Source organism: Danio rerio, chromosome 23 (genome assembly GCF_049306965.1).
Source record: "Danio rerio strain Tuebingen ecotype United States chromosome 23, GRCz12tu, whole genome shotgun sequence".
NCBI classification, from domain to species: Eukaryota; Metazoa; Chordata; class Actinopteri; order Cypriniformes; family Danionidae; genus Danio; species Danio rerio.
Window position 1 is genome coordinate 3,340,463 of NC_133198.1, and position 19,567 is coordinate 3,360,029.

Below are 19,567 nucleotides of genomic sequence, written 5' to 3' on the forward strand. Positions count from 1 at the left end.
AAATTTATTTAAAAAAATTTAAAACCTGTAAAATCACATGTGCATAATTATTCACAGCCTTTGCTCAATACTTTGTTGATGCACCTTTGGCAGCAATTACAGCCTTAAGTCTTTTTGAATATGATGCCACAAGCTTGGCACACCTGTCTTTAGGAATTTTTGCTCATTCCTCTTTGCAGAACCTCTCAAGGTCTATCAGGTTGGATGAGAAGCGACGGTGTACAGCCATTGTCAGACATCTCCAGAGATGTTCAATAGGATTTAGGTCTGGACTATGGCTTGGCCACTCAAGGACATTCAGAGAATTTAGTTTCTTATGGTCTGAGAGTCCTTCAGACGCCTTTTGGCAAATTCCAGGCGGGGAGTGGGGTCCGTTTCACCATTCTACCATACAGGCCTGATTGGTGGATTGCTGCACAGATGGTTGTCCTTCTGTAAGGTTCTCCACTCTCCACAGAAGAACGCTGGAGCTTAGACAGTGTTACCATAGGGTTTTTGATCACCTTCCTGACTAAGGCCCTTCTCCCGATCACTCAGCTTAGATGGCCGGCCAGCTCTAGGAAGAGTCCTGGTGGTTAAACATCTTCCACTTACTGATGATGGAGGCCGCTGTGCTCATTGGAACTTTCAGAGCAGCAGAAATCTTTCTGTAACCTTCCCCACCCTTGTGCCTCGAGACAATTCCTTTGTCTTCATGCCTGGTTTGTGCTTTGACATGCACTGTCAACCCTGGGATCTTATATAGGCAGGTGTATGCCTTTTCAGATCATGTCCAATCAACTGAATTGACCACAGGTGAACTCCAATTAAGCTGCTGGAACATCTTAAGAATGATCAGTGGAAACAGAATGAACCTAAGCTCAATTTAGAGCTTCACGCCAAAGGCTGTGAATACTGCTGTACATGTGATTTTTCAGGTTTTTTATTTAAATTTGCAACAATTTCAAAAAGTCTTTTTTTACATTGTCATTACGGGGGATTGTGTGTAGAATATTTAGGAAATAAATGAATTTAATCCATTTTGGAATTAAGCTGTAACATAAAAATGTGGAAAAAATGAAGTGCTATGAATTCTTTCCGCATGCACTGTATCTGCTCAGCATACATGAGTACACCCCTCACAAATCGCTCATTTAAAGGAATAGTATCTATATGAAGCTTTACAATATTATATTTGTGCATATACATTAGATTTGTGCAGTACATTAGTAAGTACTGAAGCCAAATCTGGAGCCAATCTAACAAAATAACTTATGATAATGGTTCAAAATTGGTACAGCCAAATTTATAGAGAAAAATAATAAATAAAAAAAATAAAAAGAGCAAAATTCAAGAGAAACCAAAAAATATATAAAATTTTGTTAACATTTTGTAGTTTTTTTTTTTTTTTTTACAAATTTAATTGTATTACCTTTCTATTTCTAAAGTGTTCAGTGACTAAAATAGTATTTTAATAACTATATCTATTTAAAAAGTCAAATGCACCAACATTTATTACCTATATTCACTAAAAAAATGGACTGGATAAATTGAGCACTGTATATACAATGTTTTCTGAAGTGAAATATGCCTTGTTTTGAATTACTTTTGCAACTGTTGATATTTGTAAGGTTTTTCACAATCAGTGCAGCTGGCAAGTAAGGTCACACTTGGTTAAACCTATTTAAATATATATACTAACCATGACGTAAAGTGAGAATGAGAGGTCGTAGACGCAGCAGCCTCTCTCCCCCTCATTCTCCTGGTGTAGATGGTGTAATCAGGAGTGAGCTGTAATTAGGCCATGCTTGTTATTTTAAGTTTAGAGAACACAGTAATTACCCGCACAGTATTACTCCCAGAGAGAGAGAAAGAGAGTATAAGCAGACGAGACGTAGGGACATCACTGGAAACTTAATATAATAAGAGCTGCAATTTAGAGAACCTTTACTGAACTTTCACCTCAGGGATAAAGCCTACTAAGTTTATTGACTGACAAAATCAGTATTTGTCTTAGTCTCATGGCTTTCAAGAGAATCTTTGGTTTTATTTACGGAGCCATGTTAGGACCATGAACTTGTCTGACCATCTAGCATTAAGCCCATGGAAATTGGTCATACTTTTGGTTCAATGAAAAGCAACCAATGATTGTAAATGTAGTAGGATTCAATCATCCACATGATCATTTTATTGCTGTTGCACAGACAACAAAAGGAATTAACCACTTCTTCCAATCCGATCGCAATCTAGCTCTATCAGATCGAACACAATCAAATTATGTGTTTAAATTAATGTTTTTCAATCCAATTGAACCATTAATTGGATTACAAATGGATTACTTAGATGCATGTAAACGTAGATACTGTGCCACGAGTGATCCAGTTAGAAAGCTATTCTGTTTGGATTTAGCGCAGATTTTTTACCTGTAACTGCACTGTGGTATTGTGGTAGGATATATGATATGATCCAAGGCCTGTGAAAAAATGATGCCAACCACAGAGCATTTCTAGAGGTATCCATATACCTGGACCAGGCCATATCCTGAGCAGATGCTGAGCTGGTCATGGAGGAGTGGAGAGCACGATTCCTGAAAGACCCTGGTATTCGCATTGATTCCATGGGCCAGCCTGAACACCTGCAAGTGACCTTCTCACACCTACAGCTTCTCCATGATGGACGTCCAGCGTTCTTCAGCCTCCGGTGCCTAGACTGCAGCTCTGCAAAAAAAATTCACCAGAGGTGAGATGGTCGTGCTTGGTTTCTCTCGATGTTTTTTCCCCTTCACTTTCGTCAATGGGTGAAATTTGGTTCCTCGACACTGTCGCAGCTGGCTTGCTTGGTTTGGGAACTGTGGAGCTGGGCATCGATGGATTTGCTCTTCAGTGTTTGGACTTTCAGCAGTGAAAATTAAACCACACTGAACTGAACTAAACTGAACTCTTCAACTTTCAGTTTACTAGAACTGTTGAATGTTATGCTGCTTTGACACAGTCTAAATTGTAAAAGCATTAAGGAAATAAAGATTGATTGAATATATAAAATAGCTTTTTATGTAGACATGTATTAAGGGGTAAAATACATGACATACTAAATTACCTGGATGAGGGAAAGAACATTAATATAAGACTTTTTCTTTGCCAAATGAGGAAAATACGCTACAGGTATGCAAATAAAACCCCTCTACCCAATTCAATTGTTTACATATCTACATGATTTAAGTGAATGACCTATTTTAAGATAATATTGATACATTTTGCAGAAAGGTGACAACATTGTACCCTTGTGTATTAATTGTATTGAAGGAAAATTAATATAATTAGTATTTGAAAAATGTTGCTATGCTTTACTGTTTGTGCATTTGAATGCTTCATACAAATCTCAAAACTCAGGGCTTCTGATAGCACCCAGAACAGCAATGTCTAGTAAAGGAAGTCGAGCCTTCTCAATTATGGCTCCTAAACTCTGAAATAGCTTTCCTGATAATATCCGAAGCTCAGACACACTCACTCAGTTCAAACCTGGATTAAAAACCTATCTTTTTAGTAAAGCATACACACAATGCATCACATAACTGTATGATGCGTGAGTTTGCTCCTCGAAGGTGAGTAGGCTGGACGAACAACCTGTGGGACACACTCCTCCTGTCTTAATGCACCAGACATTTTGTTGCTACGCTAATTATTTTCTTTATTCTCTATTTCCACCTGGGAGACTCATCCCGAGGCTTCTAGAGATGTGCAGCGTGTATATATATATATATATATATATATATATATATATATATATATATATATATATATATATAGTACTATATGTATATGTATATAGTGCTGTGAATCGATTCAATTATTTATTTATTTATTTTTATCGTGATTATTCACATTTAAAAGATTGAAACTTGTAATTTTGGTTATTCAAATGTAAAATAAATGTAAAGGCAAGACAAAAAAAAACTATTTAAATTTAAAATATAATTGTTTATTAGAATTTTTGTGTAACTTTTAACACAGATTTCTTCAGGTAAACGACATACCCACAACAAACCATCCAGATCCTGGCTCGAAAGGCATATTTATTACACAAATAAAAACACAGGCATGTTAAAGCCATTTGAATTTTAAAATAATCAATGCCAATAAAGAAAAATATTACTTTCCATGTTGGATTCTAAGTGGACTGCAAAAAAATGCCAAAATACAGGCATTACAGATATGGAAAATGGAAAATAATAATAGTAATAAAGTATTGAATACAAACAATTGTATTCATTGAAAAGTGTTATTGCTGTAAGTTGAACCATTAATTATAAAGTAGAAACAATTTTACTCATTCCTCCTTCACATTCAGCCAGTTGCTAAGACAGTCCAGTCTGTTTACATTACCGGGGGACAATATGACCCTTTTGTTTTGAATGATGTGACCTGTGCATGTCGGTGCCTAATTCTGTTGCCACTGGTGTTGCGACAAGGACGTAAGAAGCATCAAGGGGTACATCAAAGGCACCCACAGGTACGCGTTGTGTCACACCAAAGACTAATTCTTACAGGGACTTTGGTCACACCATCTCTAAACATTTAAACAATGTTGAGGCATACGGACGGTGAAATCGGTGGTGTTTAGGCATTTGTTTTTGTTGCTAGTAAATGCGCACAGGACAGGGCAGCCGGAATGACTCCCTTCAGATTCAACACGCATGATCGCGTTCATCAAATTTGCTTAAACTAAGCGTTCTTAGGTATGGGTGTATTTCACAAGGATTCTGACACAACATGAAGCAGACGCTTTACAAAAGTTGCGTTTAAGGGGGAAACACGACAGAATGCACCGTCTTTGACAGCTCGCAACATCATCTGAGTTTCACTGAGTACATATAAATGGACACCAATACTCCGCTTTTAATTTGATTTAGATAATACTCTTATTAAGAGTCTACCATGTCTACCATGTAAAGAGTGTACCATGTTGATTATCTTAAAGGACCACCGAGTCACGAAATGCAGAGTTTTTTTTCCCGTTCTCCATGCAGTGTCAAATTCCATCAAAACAAAAGTCGAAAGATTAAAAATGAAACATATGAAATTAGATAACACTCTGGAGGAAACGCTGGATATCCTTGTAATGCGACATTAATTGTTTTATACTAAAACTTTCCTTCTAAAAGTGCTTCCTTGGTCTTTTCCATATTTCTTTGCACGCTGAACACACGTCGACCACAACAGGAAAAAAAAAACTGCAACTGCGTGAACTGAGTAAATATTTTAAATTGATCGCACTAATTTTGACAGCACTAATATATATATATATATATATATATATATATATATATATATATATATATATATATATATATATATATATATATATATATATATGTTTTTGTGTTCTATATAAGTTACTAGTCAAAGTTGGACATACTAATAGGAAAGTGCACTTTTGATTGGCATTGTATTATAATATTCACATAAAGAATAATATTGATATTGAATATTGGTGTTGCCATCAGACCACCAAAAAATAAACTTAGGTCAGGCTCTAGAGTATGCCCATCTTCTACTGTCAGTGGGATAACCTCAGACTCAGAATTGAAGATTCCTAGGTCTGGTTTGCTGTCCACAAATGGTTGTAACAGTTAAAAGCCTACAATTTGGTTGTATACAGACGTCTTCAATGTACTGCAACAAAAACATCCTGTATGGGTCAGGGGAGAAGTTGGAAAAAATGGAACTCTACAATACAGTGGTTTATGGTAAAGGAGCATTGACTAATGTGTACAAATGCATGCTAAAAAATCTAGAAGATGAGCCCTTCAGGATGAGTGCAAGATATTAATCAGAACATTTAACAGAGGGATCATGGGTCTGTGATGTTTAATCTCTCTGTTTTTAAGAGCCATGGCTAAGGGCTGTTTACATAGGCCTGATTGTTTGCAGTATGAAAGGTTCCCCTGTATTGACTGAAGGGCGCAGCGAGAGTACAGTAAATATGAGGGCATGTTGACATAACAGAGAACAGGCAGTGGAAACTCATCTGCCTTCATTCACTCACCATATCTAAATTATGTCACAAGCACTCTTTGCATTGATATTGGTGCTTACACACACATACACACTTGTATGTATTGTTTACGATGATTTAGACATAATCTATTTTATACTGTAAAAAGCTTAATATATAAACAAAACCCTCACAGGAAACATATTACAAAACTTGAATATCATAAGACCTTATTAAGTATGATTCTTAAGCATTTAGAATTACAGGGACTCATGACACGTCCTCATAAACCACCTTAAAGTATCACCTCAGTCATTCATTCATTTTCTTGTCGGCTTAGTCCCTTTATTAATCCGGGGTCGCCACAGCGGAATGAACCGACAACTTATCCAGCAAGTATTACGCAGCAGATGCCCTTCCAGCCGCAACCCGTCTCTGGGAAACATCCACACACAAGCTCATACACTAGGGACAATTTAGCCTACCCAATTCACCTGTACCGCATGTCTTTGGACTGTGGGGGAAACCTGAGCACCCGGAGGAAACCCACGCGAAGGCAGGGAGAACATACAAACTCCACACAGAAACGCCAACTGAGCTGAGGTTCGAACCAGCGACCTTCTTGTTGTGAGGCGACAGCACTACCTACTGCGCCAAGGGCATCCACTGCGTAAAACATATGCTGGATAAGTTGGCAGTTCATTCTGCTGTGGCGACCCCAGATTAATAAAGCCGAAATGAATGAATGATTAATATTAGATATTATTGTTAATATCTCAACATTTGGTGCCTCAAATGTCAGTCAGGAGCTCTGTCTGAGACAACACAACAGTGGAATGCTTTTTATGAATCATTTCTTGGTTCATTACAGCACCATTTGCTCTTATTTAATGTAAAAGCCTTAAATGTTCTACCTAACATAGCAAGTCGTAAGGGTTTAGAGCAATATGAGGATGAGGAAAGCATAATTAATGATGAGCATCAGTAAATAATGACAGAACTGTCTTTTATAAACTAATGTCCTAATGCTCTCTGTCCTTCTGGCTGTACATCAAGTTTAGCTCCGTAAGATATCTTACGTGTGGTAAGGAGGACTGCTGAAATATGACACTTAAAAACAGTGTTGCTGTGAGGGACCCGACTCCACGATACCCTGCTAATCGAACAAGGAGGAACACTGTGTTCTTCAACAACACAAATACACTGCTGATTTTACTCGCAACACACGTACGCTCAGACATACACATTCACACACAATGAAGCAGCTATATGGTAAGTGAAGACAAAAGTCAAGTGAGTGGAGCTTGCTAGAAAGTCTACCTTTTTTATTCACCCATGTGTGGGGTGATTTCGAGGCTTAATTTGGCCATAACTGTCTTTATGTTTGAGCAAATGGAATGATTCTAGGTGACAAACCTCATTTTGACATATATTTTGGAAAAAAATTTGAAAAAAAATATATAAATAAAGGATAACACTTTATTTTAATGGTCCTTTTGAGTATTAGTCGACTGTCTGCTTAATATCTTACTCCTCCTTCAACAGACTTAACTCCTGAGTCTCCCCGCCCATTGACTTGTGTCCTCTGTAGTTGACGTTGTGTTTTCACGAATTTTTATTTTATTTTTTGAGCTACTATGTCAAGTCCTGTTGTACTGTTTCTAGTGATTTGCTGGCACACTATAGGAACCACTTCTTACATTGCTTCCAAAATGGCCGGCATACAAACAAGGGCTGCGTCCGAAACCGCCTACTACTCAGTAGGTACTGCATTTGAATTCAAACGTACTACTCAGCTGTTAGAAAAGTATGTTCTATACACTATGAATGTGAAAAGTATGAATGGAATTCGGACGTACTACATCCGCCATTTTGTCATGGTCACGTGATCTACCTTCGTCAGTTGCGTCGCTTTACTCTCATTCATGAATTCGCTCGCGGGGCATCATGGGATAGCGCAGCATGCATGGGATGCGCACTCTAGAATGGTAAAGTCTAGATCGGATATGCGGCCGGCCAGAAGCGCGATATGCACATTAATAAAGCATTATTTTTTTATGACACTGTATTACAATAATTAATATTTTTACAGTACTGTGAGGGTTGGGTTTAGGGTTGGGGTGGGGGTAGGCGTTAAAAATAAATTTTTATTGGGTAATTTAATAGATAACTAATACTCGGTACAACTACCGTTTTTACATTACAATGACAGTTGGGTTTAGGGTTGGGGTGGGGGTAGACGTTAATAAAATACAACAAATGAGAAATTTAATAAATAATAGAAATGATTATCGTTAACTTCCGGCCGCAAACGTATCCGCTCTAGCAACAACCCTCCAGAATCTCACCGGAAGTAAGAAGTCATCCGGGTACTTCTCGCATACTGATTTTTAAATTCTATGAATTCGGACATATGACTCGGCTCACATACTGATTTTAGCGTCCTATATAGTATGGAAGTATGTGGTTTCGGATGCAGCCAAGCACATTTTATGGGAAGGAGAGAGGTATGTAAAATTTAGCTTTTTACATTTTTTTTACTATTATTATTACATATATTTGTTTATTAAAGTGTCAGGAACAATACATTTAGCTTTCAAAGCTGTTAACTTGTTTGTGTTTCAAATATCCTTTTTTAAATGTCCACTATAGTGGACACCGGGACCATCTTAATGTAATTAATGACTGCTTATTGTAGGAGGCAGAACTGAAGCAGAGAGAAATCTTTATAAGATAGTTGAGGGAGACTCTGATTTAGAGTCTGACAATTAGATGAATCAGAGACTATTAGAGAATGACAATCAGTTTTAAATCGCTTAAATGAAATTAAATGTTAAATTTGGCATTTGAATTAACATTACTTCTTTTTTTCTTTTTCTTTTTTTTTTTTTTTTTTGAGTTTGGCCCTCTTTTAGACTAAACTGTTCCAGGAATTTCAATACAAAGTGAAAAAAATGGCTTTTGTTTAGTTTTTGGTACACTAATATTAGAATAATATCCCTTCACAGCCATATCCTGTACAGTTTTGTTGTCTGAGTTTGGCGCTCGTTCAGTCATTCATTTTCTTGTCGGCTTAGTCCCTTTATTAAACTGGGGTCGCCACAGCGGAATGAACCGCCAACTTATCCAGCAAGTTTTTACGCAGCGGATGCCCTTCCAGCCACAACCCATCTCTGGGAAACTTTTGGCGGTCGTTTCAAACTAAAATGGTCCTGTGGTCCACTACAGTGGACATGCTGTAAAATTAAAATTAAAAACAAAATGTAAAAACTCTAAATTGTAGATTTTTTTTAACTCAAAGGATGTAGGGGAAAAAAAAAGAAAAGGGAAAAGACAAATATTTTCTTTGGGTCTCAGGAGGTTAAGAAACTTTGCAAGTACATGTCAACTTACACTAACCCTAACCCCAACCTAACAGTCTAATTATAATCTAATGAGAATTAGTTGGCATGTTGATGCAATGTAACTTAAATTCAACAAACAGACCATCAAAATTAAGTGTGGCCAAATTAACAATATGCTCTGGGTTTTGTAGTTTACAGTACTACTGTACACATTTTATATGTTGGTGGCTGTTTTTGCCCTATTGACTTCCATTATAATGACAGTTTTTTTTAAATTGCAAAGCCATGACACCATATTATCATGGTTTCTTTATTGTTGGTGGTTTTCCCTGTTAGGAAGAGGTCAAATTTGTCATTTTTACTGTTGATCATCAGTTACAGTGCAAAAAAAAAAAGATAGTTTCTGGCTTTTCTATAAAGTATTATGTGTACGTGTGTGAGAGAGACCTTTGCACACTTTAATATGTCTGAGAAAATCAAAATAAGCAGCTCAGCTGTCAGAACATCCCCCAACCCTAAACCCAACCACACAGTAACCTGTTGTTTACTGTGAGGTTGGGTTTAGGGTTGGAGTTGGTGTAGGTGTAAATGCTAAAGAAATAACAGGTAACTGTGAGGTTGGGTTTAGGGTTGGGGTAGGTGTAGATATTAGTAAAACCCAACAGGTTATTGTGAGGTTGGGTTTAGGGTTGAGGTAGGTGTAGAGGTTAATAAAACACATCAGGATACTGTGAGGTTGGGTTTAGGGTTGGGGTAGGTTTAAGGCTGATTTTAACTTCTGCGTCAAGCGCACGGGTATGCTACGGCGCAGCCTACGCGTTGACGCATAGCCCAACGATGTGGCCGACGTGCATCTATCAAAAAATGTAACTACACATTGCAATGATGCGTAGCGCAAGCTCTATGATTGGTCGGCTTATGCGCGAGCAAGCCTGATGGAGCAATTTTTTATAAGTGTGGAGTCTAGTGAAGGAGCTCCGGATGGAAAGTTTTGTTTTGGGTTTCCCTTATGGTTGAAGTTGTTGCACGTTCGCCGTTCCCTGCTTCCAAATGAGCGAGTTTGAGCCACTTGTACATTAAGGAGGCATTCAGGAAAAACAAAACACCAGTGAAGAAACTCGACACAGTTCCTCTGTTCAGTTCCTCTCATTAACACCCTACTGCCAACTAGTGTTTCGGAAGTGTTATTGCAGATTAACAGAAACAGCATGCAGAAGTATAAATGCACAACTACGCGCGTTGCATGGTCACGCCGATCACTTGATGGAGAAGTATAAACCAGGCTTTAGAGGTTAATAAAACACATGAGGATACAGTGAGGCTGGGTTTAGGGTTAGTTTTAGGTGTAGAGGTTAATAAAACACAACCGTTTCATTAACGTCGACACCTACCCCAACCCTAAACCCTACCTCACTGTAACCTGTTGTGTTTAATTAATATCTACTACACCTAAACTAACCCTAAACCCAACCAACTTGCTGTGTAATCCCTCCCACTTGGAGGCCTCCGGGCTTCAGTGATGCCTACTTGGAGAATAGGGTGAACACAAACTACCCAAAGTCTGTGTACCCGCCAAAGCATTTTTGTCTTCATCCTGCACTTTTGGGTGTGTGCTGCGCAATAGAGAGGAAAAACCGAGAGAGCAAGACTGAAACATAAAGATACAGACGGATTTAACCTGTCACTCATCTGTAACTAAACCCTTTCTGTAAATACAGAAACATTTACCTCACCGCAGGGCCACTTTAGAGTAATCTCCAAACTTTTTTCGGTCATGTTTTTCCAAGTCACATTTGTGACGAACTGGAAATCTAAGGTATCTGGAGATGAGGCCGCAGACGTTATAATTATCTGAAAAAAACGAAATCATCTTCAGATCATCTTTTCAGCCTGGCCGCGCCGTCTCCTTCTAAGCATGCTAAGCCATACATTAGCTCTAGTATTTGTAGGCGACCAGCGTGAAGTTTTAAAACCAGGGCACTACAGCAGCGTCATGTTTTCCATAGGGAGAAGCCCATTGCGATCCCCCCGGGAGCACATGCGTGTGGTTATAATTATCCTGCGCCAATAAAATGTAACAGCAGCCTAACCTTGTACAATGTCTCACCTTGTGCGGCCACACCCTCCAATAAAAGGCATTTGAATATAAAGAGCATTAGCTGGAGAATGTGCTTAGCTGTGCCTCCTAAGCAAAATCTCAGAATAACCACTATCAGGACTCCTCTTACTGCCACGGATAAAGGGGCTAACCTTGCCTTAAATATCCCTTGCATTTAATTCATATCCCCCCGCCACCACCACCACACACCGTGCTATTGATCCTGACTCTGTCTTTTATAGGACCTCTGTGACCTCTCGAGGTGGTCGGAGTCGCCACCCTGCAAACTTACAAAACTGGCCGGAGTTCAAGGAGAGCTCATGTTTGCTTCAGCTAGGGAAAAGAGGTAAAGAAAGACACAAATGAAGCGCTTTAAATATGTCAGAACTTTCTCCACGAATGGAGCAACTTGTTTTTGTAGCATGTGCTAATTTAGACATCTTAGCAATTCCCCAAGTAGAAAGCATTACAATTGGGTCAGACTTTATTTTGATGGTCTGTTTGTTGAATTTAAATTACATTGCATCTACATGCCTACTAATTCTTATTTGATTGTAAGTAGACTGTTAGGTTGGGGTTAGTGTAAGTTGACAAGTACTTGCAGAGTTTCTTATAGTCAGGTAAATGTCTGTTGAAGGAGCAGTATCAACATATTAGACAGGCTACTAATACTCAAATGGACCATCAAAATAAAACCTTCCTACAATTGAAATAAATATGGAACCAAATATTGTAGAAGTGCATGCTAGTGCTAATTATGTACCATCAACATGTAAAAAACCTACAATTCAAAACCTACAATTGAAACATTGAAGAACCAAATACTGTAGAACCAAAATAGTAGAACCAAATACTGTAGTGTTATTTAGCTACAGCACAGTTTCTGAAAGACACAGTGTAAATTGATTGACAGGTTATTCCATATACTGTATCATCTCCCAGGTTTTGAATTTACTTCCATCTTAAATATAAATTGTGCCCAAACTAGAAAAAACTTCTTACTTTTTTGTCTGGTTTCTAGTCCAAATATCCAAAGATTTTTTACACCAATGAACATATTTGTTTTGTTTCAGAAATGATCATAATAATATTTAATAGTGTTTTTGGTCACACTTTATTTCGATGGTTTGTTTATTGAATTTAGGTTATATTGCTTCTACATGCCAACTAATTCTCATTAGATTTTAAGTAGCCTGTTAGGTTGGGGTTAGTGTAAGTTGACATGTACTTGCAATATAAATAATAATAAAAATATAATTTTTATTGAATAATAAGTCAAAACCATGTAGAGTTTTCTATATTAATACATTTGAAATCTAAGCAAAATAATCTTGGTTTTGGTTTGAAATCAGATCATTTGCTTGCCAAATTGACCAATTATTTAACTTATTTAAAGTAAAACATAAATAAAAATAAAACACTAAAATTGCTTAATTTTAAACTAGAAAATGCTTCATTTATTTTATTTATTTACTTATTTTTTTAATACTTGCACTTGAGGCAAGATAAAAAACTAATTAAGAAAAAGCATTTGTCAATGTTTCTCATCATTTCAACAATTTTGAAAACCTTTCCCTCCTTTGAGATTTACTTTATATGGATTGTTTATAGGTTAAATAAGAGCAAAAGATTTGTTTACCCACCCTTACCGTTTTAAACCTGCGTAACCTTATTCAATGAAGCACAAAATATTCACACATGGCATTTACAAAACAACTAAACCCTAACGGGACTGGAGAGAGTGTAAAAAATGAAAAGCAACATAAAACACCATAACTGTAATCCATATGAACCGCACCTATATTCCAAGTTGCATATCTTAGTGGTGTACGATGAACCAATTACTACTGTATTTATTATGTCAAACACAGCACTGATAAAGTCTGCATTTAAATTTGGCGGGTAAAGAGCTTATTATTAGCAGGTTACAAAATGTGACTTGAATAAGTTAATTCAGAAGCAAGTAATCTAAATGGCAGTTTATAGTGTTAGTCAGAATTATTAGTCCCCCTTTGATTTTTTTTTTTTTAATTCTTTTACAAATATTTCCCAAATTATATTTATCAGAGCAAGGAAATGTTCACAGTATGTCTGATTAAAAATTTTTTTTTACGGAGAAAGTCTTAATTGTTTTATTTCGGCTACAATTAAAACAACTTTTTAGGGTAAAAATTTTAGAGACAAAATTATTAGTTACTAATTACCCTAACCTGCCTAGTTAATCTAATTAACCTAGTTGAGCCTTTAAATGTCACTTTTTAAGCTACTGTCTTCAAAATTATCTAGTAAAATAGTATGTACTGTCATCATGGCACAGATAAAATAAATCAGTTATTAGAGACAAGTTATTATAACTATTATGTGTAGAATTGTGTTGAAAAAAAATCTCTGATAAACAGAAATTGAGGAAAAAAATAAAGGGGGGGGGGGGGATAATTCTGACTTCAACTTTACCTACATTTCCAATAAGACACAATGTAAACTAACAGTAGTGTTTGTTTTTTAATACTTTTTTATTAATTCCATTTGCATTTGAAGATTTATCATTCATTCATTATCTTGTCGGCTTAGTCCCTTTATTAATCCGGGGTTGCCACAGCGGAATGAACCGCCAACCTATCCAGCAAGTTTTTACACAGCGGATACCCTTCCTGCCGCAACCCATCTCTGGGAAACATCCACACAAACACTCATACACTAGGGACAATTTAGCCTACCCAATTCACCTGTACCGCATGTCTTTGGACTGTGGGGGAAACCGGAGCACCCGGAGGAAACCGACTCGAAGGCAGGGAGAACATGCAAACTCCACACAGAAACGCCAACTGAGCCGAGGTTCGAACCGGCGACCCAGCGACCTTCTTTCTGTGAGGCAACAGCACTACCTACTGCGCCACTGCCTCGCCTTTGAAGATTTATATTTGCAGAATCTGCAGATTTTGGCTCCAACTAGCCTCAACACACCTCCAAGGATGATTCTAGAAAGCCTAGTAAGAGCTTGATTAGCTAGCCCAGGTGTCTGATTGGGGCTGGAGCTAAAATTCGCATGACACTGACCCTCCAGGACCGAGTTTGGACACCCCTGCTCTAAGGAGAAGCACAGCTAGCAATCAACTATCTTAAATATCCTTTTTCATGATTGGTTGCACATGTGTTGGAATTGTCTAAATTTTTAAATAAAGCTGCGGTCACACTGCTCTTTTCATACCCACACAGTCAGACTGGAAACTTAAGGTCATGAGGCAAGTTTCGTAGTTCACTGCGTTGGAAAGTTCAAGCTTGGTGAACTTTAACCTGCGAAATCGCATCATATTATTGTATGAGACTAATCGAGGTTCAAAACATGACCTCTCTGAACAGAAATTTAAAACATGGACCAATCGCTCAATTTCTAATCATCTTGTTTAATCCGGCCCGCTTTTCGCAGCAATGTACGACAGAATTTCGCAATATCAAACTCTAGTGTGACTGCGGCATAAGACATCACTTGAAAGCTTATTCATTGAGCTTTCATAGGACATAAAAATCACAATTTCCATTGACATTTACACTTTCGACTAATCTTGAGGTCCAGGGTCACATATTTATTAATAAATATTATAATATTTGCAGTGCTCTGCTTGCTGGAAATGTGTCGCCTTGTCAGGACTAGGTAGTAACTGACTATCTGCGTCATCGCATTCTAAATCCATATGACATTGACGTCTAAATTTAAAGTCAGTACAAGCACAACACCAGCGACAACATGAATTTTCATATTAGCATGTATGCTGCCAGGCTATCTGTGGTCCGGAGGAAAGAAAAAGCACAAAGAGCTGCTCTTTCCAGTACTCATCTAACACTTAATATGTGGTGTTGCGCTCGTGGTTACAGCTCTGGGCTCCGAGCCGAAAGGTTGTGGGTTTTGAAGCTTAGAAGTGGGAACGAGCCAAACATCGGACAGCTACTGGAGTCAGAATCTGGTTTTACCAGTACAGTACTCTTACAAATGGCATTTAACACAGGAATGGAGGACACAACTTGGCCTACTTTGATTTAAAGACCCTCTGTGACCTTTTCAGAGCTGAGTTTGAGAGGAAAGCATTACTGCTACTTGAGCTGCAGCCTCTCCACAGACCGCATGATGGATACTGTGTCCTGAAATGAATTAAACTGCCGAAATCCAACAGTTCCTCTCTGATTGACTGGCCCAAATCCTGGACATTCTGGAGATCGACTTTCTACAATGAGGGTTTCCGACCGGTGGAGAGGTTTGACATTGTTTTTGAATACTGAATGTTTAAAATATATTATTTGGTTGAGGTATCTATTATGGCTTTTATTCGAAATTGACAATAGACATCATTCTCTTTCCAGTTTGGTATTTTGTGTTGCAGATCAAACCCGCACAAACATGAGGAGAACATGCAAACTCCACACTGAAATGACTACTGACCCACCCGGGACTCAAACCAGCAACCTTATTGCTGTAACCTGTTGTGTTTCATTAATGATTACACCTACCCTGTACAGCAGTGTTTCCAACTTTGTCTAATTCTACATTTCTGGAGATCACAAACTATGCAGCCAGAGGAACGTATGGCTGCGTTTTGTTTTTAAAACAAACACTACTGGGCAGTATGTTTTTTTTTTTCTTTTTGTGCTTACCAGCGAGGTTTGAGTCCGGTGAAAAATGGTTCCAGAAAGCAGGTAAGACACAAGCCAAAAAATAAAACAAGCAAGTGATTGACATGGTGGGAATGTGGTAAAATCTGAAATCATGGTAAAAATCAGGCTGCCATGCGGTGTTTTCTTTTTCTGGATTGCTCTTGAAAACACCATCGGTAAGGTTTATGAAAGTGGTGGGTGCTGGTCAATCAGTGCTTTTTAAAACACTATTGGTTGGGTTTGGAAGGGGGTGAGTGGGGGGGGTGAATTGGTCAGTCGCTCAATCAGTCAGTCAGTTGATAGCGACCTCTGGTGGATTTACACAGGGAGAGCAAGTGCGAATAGCACTCACAAGATAAATTTGTGATCTTAAAAAGTGTCATCAGCGGCCACTGGTGGATTTGTGAAAACAATAACTGCAAAAAAACGTAGATCCTAGGATGTATTTGGCGCTCTCCAGAAATGTATATAGGGCTGCGTAATCGGAATAAGCCTGGGTTTAGTGTTTCCCAACCCTGTTTCTAGAGGCACACCCACAGTACTTATTTTGGATGTCTCCTTTATGCAACCCATTCATTTCAGGTTTTAGAGTCTCTTCTAATGTTCTGATGAGTTGATTCAGGTGTGTTTCATTAGGAAGAGGTTGACAATGTGCACCGTTGGTGTGTCTTCAGGAACAGTGTAGGGAAACACTACATCTACACCTACCCCAACCCTAAACTCAACCCCACATTAAACTGCTATGTTTAATTAACCTCTACTCCCACCCCAATTCTAAACTTACCACTTACAGTAACCTGTTGTGTTTTACTGATGTCTACACCTACCCCAACCATAAACTCAACCTCATAGTAACCTGTTGTTTTTATAATGTCTACCCCAACCCTAAACCCAACCTCACAGTAACTAATTGTGTGTTTAAGTAACTCCTACCCCAGCTCTAAACCTACCCCTCACAAATGTATAAGCAGTATTTATTGTTGTACCGTGTCACAAAACTGACTCATATATATGCAAATTAGCTGCATTTGTGACATTAAGCAACCTACTTGTAGCGTAAATCCAATGCACTTGGTCTGAATCTGGTGTGGCCTGAAACATGTAGGTCTGCAGCTGGATATTATTGGAATGAGGGAGTAAGAAAGAGAGAGAGAGGGAATGGAGGTGACCAGGAGGGGGACTGGTGTCCGAGCCAGCCTGACGCCACTAAAGCAGACACCTCCTCTCTGTTGACTCAGCACTTGGCCTCGGGCTTGGAGAGACAGCGAGGAGTGCGGGGTCCTGATGTCTGACTCCGTGTCATGCGTCGGCTACTAAAAAGGGAAGAGCAAAACAACAAATCTGCATGCTAATGACTTTCGCAGCATCAGTCAGGAGTTAGAAACTGGAGAAAAGTGTACTTGTCAGGTCTCCGAGCCTTCGAATCCAGCTGCGGATGAGGAAAACCTGCTCACATTGGAAAGACAAGGTCTGGTTGGATAATCCCCACAAAATAATCATCGGCTTTTTTTTTTTTTCCTCCCTAGGATTGTAGCTCACTGACAGTCAAAGAGCTGTTCAGTCAAAATCTGTATTTTTAGGACTTTTCTCCATGGGCTGGTAGAGTTGACAGTTCTTGACAGTTAAATCAAGCGATTAGTGGTGTCACTCGCTACCTGCCCTCAGGGAGTATCTCGTCCCCTTCCCCCTCGCCTGAGGAGCAGACTAAACAAACAACCGGCAGTCAGTCTGACAGTGGGAACCGCGCAGAGTCTCAGAGTATGTCCAGTTGATGGACAAGCATCTTTATGCAGTTCCAATCTCAGCCAAGTGAACACTTTGTTGTTCTTTGACAGCAAAACTGACCTTTGAAGTCGGGAAAACTGACCTTGGGCCTCATTTATAAAACTTTGCATAGAGATGTTCCTAAAAGTGAACGTATGACAGAATACATTTTTATTTATTCATTAATGATAATGGCTTATGTGATAATTTAAATTGGATTAAGTCAATATTTAAGCTATATATGTCTACTTATGAGTTTACTTACAGCTGCGCACATTCTTCTCACAATTATACCTCTAATGTTGTGTTCACACCAGACGCGGAACGCGCGAATAAATCGCGCTATTCGCGCATAAATAGCCGCGTGAACATTTGAGTTTACTCGCTTCATTCGCGCGTCAACCCCGCTTCATTCGCGTGTCAAATTCACTTCAGAACAGACGCGGATTCGCGTGATGGGCAGGGCTTCTGTCTGTCTGGTGACTGTAGCTTCGTTGCTAAATAGCTAACATGGATTTTATGAAGAAAATAACAGTGTTTATTTACTTTATGAAGGCTTAAAAACAGCGTCGATACGTTTAGGACCGTGTCTAAGTCCACTACATCCTTTCAGAGGTGCATCCAGCTCTGTGAGCTCATCAACTCCTCCAGAAACTGAACCTGGATCATGGAGGCTTTCAGCAGTGCTTCTGACTGAGCCAAGCCCAGTTTGATGACTTGTTGTCGGTGTCGCCAGGAGGATTTCCCCCGGGACACCATCAACAGGTTCTACGTCACAATCACGCCCCCACAAGAGCAAGCTTCTGATTGGTTAATGCGGCGCGAATGTCCGCTGAAGTTCAGATAGTCGAACTCGAGAGATTCACGTCAAACGCGCAAAACGCTTAATTCGCCCCGTGCCATTCGCGCGTATCGCGCCGCAGGATGTCTATTCGCGCATTTGCATTGACTTAACATGTAAATCCCTCGCGCTTGACGCCCGTTCCGCGTCTGGTGTGAACGCAGCATTAGACTCCTTAGCAGAATAAGACGGTGACGGGAAATATTGTCCTGTTCACACCTGGTATTAAAAAGTATTGTCAATAATGGGAGAATTGGGGAAAATGCTCAACAAGCTGGTCATTATTTTCCACAATATACTAAAGTACACAGGTTACTGTCATAATTGTTCCATAGTTGCCATCCAATTTATTCATTTGCTTTCCTGCTCCTAAACTTACTGTAGTAACATGGGTTTGTTTAATACCACTTGAACACCCCCTCATAAGCAGAGAGTGAATGTCAAGGGGTTTAATAGACATTTGATTCCTCCCTGAAAGATATCAACACAAAATTCACACTTTAAAAAAAAAAAAAAACGCTAAAATAAAAACCGTCAAATTTAGCTATCGATAATCCATGATAATAACTCCTGTATAGCAGTCCCAAAACATACTTTCACATTGGTCACTCAAATACATTCGGATCCCCAGTCAGAAAAGTCTAGTGGCTGAGAATGAGCTTTTTACTGTGTCTGCTATAATGTTAATGTTGTTTTTGTGTGTTTGATGAATATGGCCACGGTGTAAATGCACAGTACAGTTACAATCTTATTGCCACACTATATCGTTATAACATATGATAACAAGTGATTTCCTGAAGATAAACACCAAAAAATAACCCAACTGGAATAACAACAGCAGTCGCGATCGTCTGATCTCAAATAAAGCAAGAGGTCAGGATGACATATGATGACGTGTGC

At 38.7% G+C, this 19,567-nt stretch overlaps 1 long non-coding RNA gene across 1 annotated transcript; it reads left to right on the forward strand.

Moving 5' to 3' along the window:
- The first annotated feature begins 15,314 nt into the window (after nucleotides 1-15,314).
- On the forward strand, nucleotides 15,315-19,169 carry LOC141380620 (uncharacterized). Its single transcript, XR_012398944.1, has 3 exons — nucleotides 15,315-15,665; nucleotides 15,772-16,104; nucleotides 17,168-19,169. It is a non-coding gene; the product is annotated as an uncharacterized lncRNA (long non-coding RNA).
- Nucleotides 19,170-19,567: the final 398 nt, after the last annotated feature.